The sequence below is a fragment of the Dipteris shenzhenensis genome, chromosome 14, assembly GCF_047967505.1.
Source record: "Dipteris shenzhenensis isolate YYH24624 ecotype China chromosome 14, Dip_SZ_1.0, whole genome shotgun sequence".
Taxonomy (NCBI): domain Eukaryota; kingdom Viridiplantae; phylum Streptophyta; class Polypodiopsida; order Gleicheniales; family Dipteridaceae; genus Dipteris; species Dipteris shenzhenensis.
In genome coordinates, this window is record NC_141609.1 from 23,247,113 (window position 1) to 23,254,622 (window position 7,510).

The 7,510-nt window shown below is 37.9% G+C and overlaps 1 pseudogene; it reads left to right on the forward strand.

Moving 5' to 3' along the window:
• The first annotated feature begins 4,658 nt into the window (after positions 1-4,658).
• Positions 4,659-5,660, forward strand: LOC147894349 (uncharacterized; annotated as a pseudogene).
• Positions 5,661-7,510: the final 1,850 nt, after the last annotated feature.

Here is a 7,510-nt window from a genome sequence, read left to right on the forward strand (position 1 = left end):
TATGGATGTGGAGACTGGAAAGAGGGAGCTGCAGATACATAGAAGGTTGCAGGAGCTGGGCCCTAATATAGTTGTCCATATTGAGGATGAATTTTTAGTGAATGATTTTGACTTGACAAAACCATGCTTGGCAGCATTGGCTCATAAGAATGAGTATTGGTTAGATACTATCATTCTTGCAATGCTCTAGTAAGTGTCTATTATTTTACATTTTTTGTAAAACAATCCTCCTTGTACCTCCTTTATACCCTACCCTAATTATTTTTTGGTCCTATGCAGCATGATGAGAAGCTGGCTTCACCCCTCTGTATAGCATACAGTCCATATTATTGATCCTGCCATTTCTTCTAAGTTAAGAGATGCAAAGGAAACTCCCATCAGTATTTCCAACTGGTTCAGACACTACAATTTTGAAGTAATCGATGTTTTGCTACTTCCATACCATAACAGGTATGTGGGTGACTACTTCTTTTAAGATTCTTCTTTAAGATTGAGAACTCTTGTAGCCTTTAATTTCCTAATGCTTTTTTCCTTATGCAGTGACCACTGGAGTTTTGTTTCTATTGACATCCAGTAGAAGCAATGCTTTATATTCAACTCTCTTAAAAACACACACAGAGAGCTGAAATTGTAAGTGCTATGTGTGCTTTTTGAACTTAAAACTTCATTATTTTGATATCATACTAACTAAATTATATGTATTGCAGTTGTATTAGAAGGCTTCTAGATGCATTGGATCACTGTCCTCCTAATGTCTCTCTTTTGGATTCAATAGAGCCAATAAATCTAGAGGTAAAAAGTCGTTCCCTCTACTAATGTCTATTTCATGCTATGCCTTTGAATTTATTGAATAATTTTGTTTTGTTCAGATGTTAACAGTTTCTAACATATCTTTCCAACTGTACAGACACCACAACAAGATGATTCAAGTAGCTGTGGATGGAGAGTGCTGATCAGTGCCAAATATCTACTTTCAAGGTATTTTGAGAAAGAACAGCCAGACCTTGTAAGAAAAAATAATTTTCATTTAGCTTGAAGATAATTCATAGTGATACAAAGTGTTCTAAATCATCATATGCCATTGTAGATGAAAGAAGACAGCTTCAGCTCAAACTATGTATATAATTTCAGAGCTCATACAATTTGGAGGTTTTTGAGCTATGCCTCCCCCAAACTTATTGTACCAGCTACTGTCGAGTTGGGTGAGAGCTCTAAAGTACAAGAAGGTGTCCTACACCTTGATGCCACAGATGAAGCTGATGTGGTGCCACAGGAACAAGCACCTAGTGCTGAGGAGGAGAAGCCACAGGAGCAAGGACCTACTGCTGATGTTGTTGAGGAGAAGATGGAGTAGCAGGAAACAGATGCTCCTGGGGTAGTAGAGGAGACAATGGAGTAGCACCAACATACTGTACATGACAGGATGGAGCAGCAGAAAATAGATTCTCCAAAAAATGATGATAGGGAGATCTTGGACCATGTAGAGCAGCCTCTGGATCAAGCTATACATAAATAGAAAATGGATGTCAGAAATATGTTCTACATGTACAACTAAACACTTCTGTACAGAATTTTACTTGATTGAATACAAAACCTTTGTTTATGGAGTCTGTGTTATCTCAATTTTCAAATTTTCAATGTATTTGCATTTTATTGAGCTCTCTCTTCTTTTGAGCAACTGCAAAAAAGCAATATGAATCAGAGGGGTAAAGTAAACTAATAGCAATGCTTAATGAGACTAGGATAAATCAGATGGTGTACCTTTTTATTGTTGTAGATAAATAAAAAGTCGTTTGAAATAGAACCTTCTATCTCAAATAGAATGTCATTGTGCAATTGAGCTAGGGAGCAACATTCTCTTAATGAGATATTGACTAGCACATCACCATTCTCAACAACATCAATACCAAGAAGTTTATTTTCTGCACCAAAAGAATCTTCATCTTGATCCATTGAGACTAGTTTTGTGCCTAGCATTCGACTGCGCTTATAATAAAAAGAAAAAATAAAATTTTGTGATGCAACCATGTACTTCAGTTGCATAGAAGGTTGGACAACCTCACAAAACACTGAACTACATGTCTTCTTATCCCAACCTTTATCCAAAAATTGTGGCATGCATGCCGAACTTGTTGCTTTAACTGTGAACATTGTTTTTGAAACCTTCATTGGAAAGATATTAAACAAGTCCACAAAAACTGTGAGAGGCATGCATAAAGAAATTTTTATTATCCTTGTGGCAATATTGGGCCTTAGAGATTTCTGAACTTCTTTGAAAAGCTTGGCCCTATATGCCTCTGTAACACTAGAATGTGGGTGAGGCCAATCCACTGAATTCCATGCCGGAAGGTCTTGTTTTATTAACACACCATGTGTGTTAGCATTGTCCAGCAACTGATAAAAATGATCAGTAAAAAATATACCCGATTGAGCTAGCTCTGTTGCACATCGACCTTGGTATTGTTGTTCTCCTATCGATCCATGGAGAACATCTATAAATCCCAGAATACAATTGATGTTTTGCCATGTCTCATATGATGAAGGATATAAATCTGAAATAAAACAACACAAGAATGTCAATAAGCAAAGAAAGAAAGCTTCATCTTAAAAATCCATACGCCTCGTAAAGAAAAAAACCACAATAGAAAAATATACAATTAGGCCTGTGTTGTAGAAGATCTTTTGGATAGTCTCGCAAGACAAGTTCTTTATGCATGTACACATGCTGAATCAAAAGTTCTTTCACCGATATCTTCCCTCTGGTGATTTTAAAATCTCGTACTCTTCCCTTCCATGATGCCAAGAAAATGTTTTTTGTCTGGGGTCTTTTTCTTTTGCTAGGTTGCATGAGCACCCATGCTCCTTTCGAAACACTAAACCTTTCCCAAGTTCCTTCCATTTTGACTGTACTTGAATTCTCTACCGAAGAAATAGAAGAAGCAGGTCGATGGGGTAAGGATGTGTGGCATAATTCTGCCTTCATAGCATTATCATCCATAGAGCATCTTCCACAAGAACGGCCATGGTTTTTATTCACCATGGAGATTTTGTGAATCTGTAACAATAGCAAAGTAATGTAAATAAGATAACCAATTGAAGTTTCAAGAAAGAGAAAGTGGGCAAATAGACAGTTGACAAGAAACATCTTACTCTACGCCAAACAGGATCAAGGGAGCAGTTTTGGAAAAGAAGAGGCTGCTGCTAGAATTGTCCCTTGTGGGCCTTTTACAAAGGCTATCAAACTCCTATCAAACCACATCAATTGGCTAACAGTGCCAAGATATATTCCAAATTTTCAATGTTGATAGCCATGTTGAATCTCATAGTCCTATGGTTAAGATGCTCTGTCCTAGGTGTAACTTTCCCTCAGAATGCATGGAATATATTGGAGGGTTGGCATTGTGGAATTGTGAGGCATTAACTAGCTTGCATTTTTGAGGCATTGATGGAAGGCATTTTGGGTGTTTTGGTAAATCATCTAGAGATTGTGCTGGCATTCCCATCTATTTAAGTGGCAAAGATTTCCACTGGGATCCATGAAAAATCATGTACATCAATTGGTGGCTTTCCCATCTGATTTAATGGCAATGCTTGCTATCTATTTTACAGGCAATGAACATTGATGTTCTTATTTGTGGATGCTTGCTTTGCTTTTCATCTGCTAGCATATGGAATGGAATGCTTACTCCAGGTATTGCTTGCTACAAGCTTGCTGCACCTTTTGCCAAGCCATATTTACAAATGCATTTCCAGTCACGTACATCTTTTGGATATTAGTGCCAAGTGATATTCCAAATTGAAAATGATGATAGCATTGAATTTCATAGTCCTATGGTCAAGATTATATGTCCATGGTGAAATTATCCCTCAGAATGCATACTCTTATTCAAAGCCTTGTGCAATGGCTATCTACTCAAGGGCATCAATGGAATGCAAATGCCATGGCCTATGGCATGGTGGAATGGAATGCACAAGCTCATGCTAGTGGTCATTGGTCAATGCTATGCTTATGTTAATGGTAGATTGCTTATATCCCCTCACACCAATTCTACAGTTTATTCATGGTGGTCAAGAGGCCACATGGTCATTAATACTATTCAGATGTGGTTCTACAAAGGGGAAAGATAAAAGTTTGAAGCTTAGATAGGATGTGGGTGAAGATTCTATTAGTGTGGATGAACAAATATTGGAGGGTCAAAGAGTAGCATGCAGTCATTGAGTAGCTAGCATATAGTCAGCATGATTTGCACTCTGTACCTTTCATTCCATGAAGTAGCATGCATTCCATATAGTTGCATGCATTCCATTGCTTTGCATTCTATCCATTGTGTTTTATTCATCCCACTGGGTTGCATGCAATGCTTTGTGTAGCAAGTTTGTTGGAATTTGAATGAATGCTATTTTTTTAATTTAAAATTTTTGTGGTCTCTTATTGCAGTTAAGAATTTTTTATGTTTTCTAGATTTGTTTACTACTTTCTAATGCTAGACTTCTTTGTTTTTTGAAGAAGTCCTACAAGTCGAGGAAAACCAAGAGGGAGCAAATGAGGTAGAAGAGGGAGCCAAAGAAAGGGAAGACAGCCATCTCCTGAACATTTGAAAGCCATAGAGGATCCACTTGTCCTAGAAGAAATGCAAAGCCAAGAAGGTGGGAATGCAATGGGTGATGAAATAGATACTCTTGTGGGTCCCGACGAGGCATCTATGCAGATTGTTCCTTACATTGTACATCCAGAGATTCACCTCTTGGAGAAGAGACAATACATGAGCATAGATTGTACTTAGATAAAGGAGAGGACATTCTGCATAGAACTAGAATGTTCAGTTGCTTTGAGTCCCCTCCCATTCCATTATGCCGGCTGATCCCATATGCAAAAGTGAGGGGACTAAGAGATTATGTGTCTAGATTGAAGGCTGCTTTTAGAAGAGAAGGGTATGTGCAGGAGAAAGGAGCTTTCATAGTTTCATGCTGGACATCTGCTAGAGAGGAGACATTTGTGTCCGAGGACATTATGCAAGAATGGGATCCCATTTGGAGAATTGTGAATGGAAGAATATGAAGCAGAGATATAAGGAAGTCAAATTCATCATAATCTTTCAAACAAAATGTTCTATCTCTGGGAGGGAAACCATCAAACAGTTGCATGGCAATCTATGATAAGAGAGAGATACTCCCATACTAGAGAGAAAAACTATAGGGTTTTGTGTACTATCATTGATCCAACAAGAGTCAGTGATATAGCTTTGCTTTCTACCTTGCAAAGAATGAACTTGTAAGTGCTTCAAAATTATCTTTCTTGTGTTTTCTCTTCTTTGGGACTTCTGGCTTAATTGGTTTTAACATGCTTTTATATTTCAGCATGAATACACATGCATTGGTGGTCACATCTATCAGGGATGAGCTTGTTAATTGCTTTGAATATTTGTTTTGCTGATCATGAAAGCTACATGAAGAAACTTCCTAAGAAGGATAGGAAGTTAATAATTCAAATACGGAAAAAATATACTAAGGGAGTGAGCCTTGGTATCCTCTTAGGAGAAGATACCTTGGGAAGTTGATGTACAATGTAAGTTACATTTGTTTGGTTGATGCATCTTGTTAGTTGTTCTATTTATGGGGTTTCTTTACTGACATGTTTATTTTTTGGTTGATAGGTTTAAATATCCCAGTCATTAAACAAGAAGCTTGAGCAAGCAAAATTGACTTGTTCCATGGAAGCTTGAGGAGAAGGTGCTTAGAGAGCTCGTTGCTCATTATGGTGATAGGACAGGCAAGGTAGTTCATTACTTCATGTGTACGAATAAAAATAGGCAAGATGATGACTTTCCATTATATGTGTTTGAATTCGATCAATGATTCTTATGTCATAATTGTGTGATTTCTTCTTTCCCCTTAGATGTTGAACATACTTGACCCAAAACTAGGGGATGAATGGCGGGCAAAAGTCCTGTCTCTTGGGTGAGGACTCGACAGCTTTGCCACATTGGATAAATTGAGCATGCTAGCATTGTATGATGTCCCAATTCATACAAACATAGTATGGCTATCCTTACTGGAGGCAAGCAAGGCAACCAAGGTAGCTTATGGCCTTGCTCGAGGGGATCACACATATAGAGTGTAAGTCTTTAGTTGTTATTAAATTAATATATGTCTTACATTCATTTCTATTTCTTGATGCTAAATTTAAAATTCTTATTTCAATTGGTTTCGAAGAGAAGCACTTCTTCCAAAAATTGGTCAGAAGGCCCAAGAGCTTCTTATTGATTTTCAAGATATCATGGGCACAGTGGTTATTCCTCTAGATTGCTCTTTGTATGATTATTATGAGGAGGTCAAACTTGAGGCAAGAAAACTTCTTTTTCCTTTGGAGTGCAAAGGGGATAAGAGTGAAGAGAAGACTGCATCAACAAAAGTGGAATTATAGGATATGGCGGCAAAGAGGCTTCTATATCGGCGATACATCATTCAAAACCCTTTGTCACTGCTTCTATGATGTTTACGTGCTATGATGTTTAACACTTATGTTTTTATCCTTTCTTTCTAGTTAATATGCTCATTTGAAAGAAAAGGAACATCTTGTCTCCATTCTTGTTATGGCTTGGCAGTGGGTGCTGGTCAATAATGATGAGTCATGCATGTATCCACCTGCTCTTTAGAGTCTCTCTAGATGGGAGCTTGAGCAAGTGCTGTCCTTGGTGGATAGATTTGGAGATAGGACAAGTGCTTAAGAGCTGAAGAAGAATGATGACATGGTGCCAGAGACTATAGTTCCTGGGGGGGCAAGTGAAGCTAACATTCTAGGTTTGCTTCTCCTCTAGACTTTCAGTTTTGTTATAGAATTCTCGTATTTTGAAGGGGTCTTAGCCTCACAAGTGGAGCTTTCAGGCAGTAGTCAGCAATGTGGTGGAAAGGCAAGTCCAAAAAGAGGCAAGCAAGAGTAGAAAGGTAAATAGACATTTAGTGACTCATATAAGCTTCTCTTTTGACTATAACATGGTAGTGAAAAATAAACTTGGGCGCAAGTTTTACAGGTGATGCTGGAGAGGCATACTATGAGCTCCTTGAAGAGGATGTGATTGATGAGACCCCTCCAATGCAAGGTACACCTTTCCTATCTACTTTGATATATAGCCAGAAGTAATATCAATATTTGTGGGCAATCTCTTAGAAATATGGAAAATTTACCAGGGAAACATGTGCTATGTATCCGACCTTTATCTTGTCTATTTAAATTGGTTTTGTGGGAGTGATTGTAGATGCTTTTATATTCTTATAGGAGAGTCAATAACTTTGGTGGAGCGATACTGTTGGGTCTGAGTTGGAAGTGGTGTGGCATATTATTGTACTTCACCATGATGTATATGGGTTCCATGAAATGGTAGGCATTCGGATTGGGGTAAATTTGACTTTTATTTTTTATCATTCATGATACATGTAGTGGGGACAACTTTAAACTATTGTTTGCTTGTGCTTGTAGTGTTGTTCTTCCAAGTCATTCATTGTTTGTAGG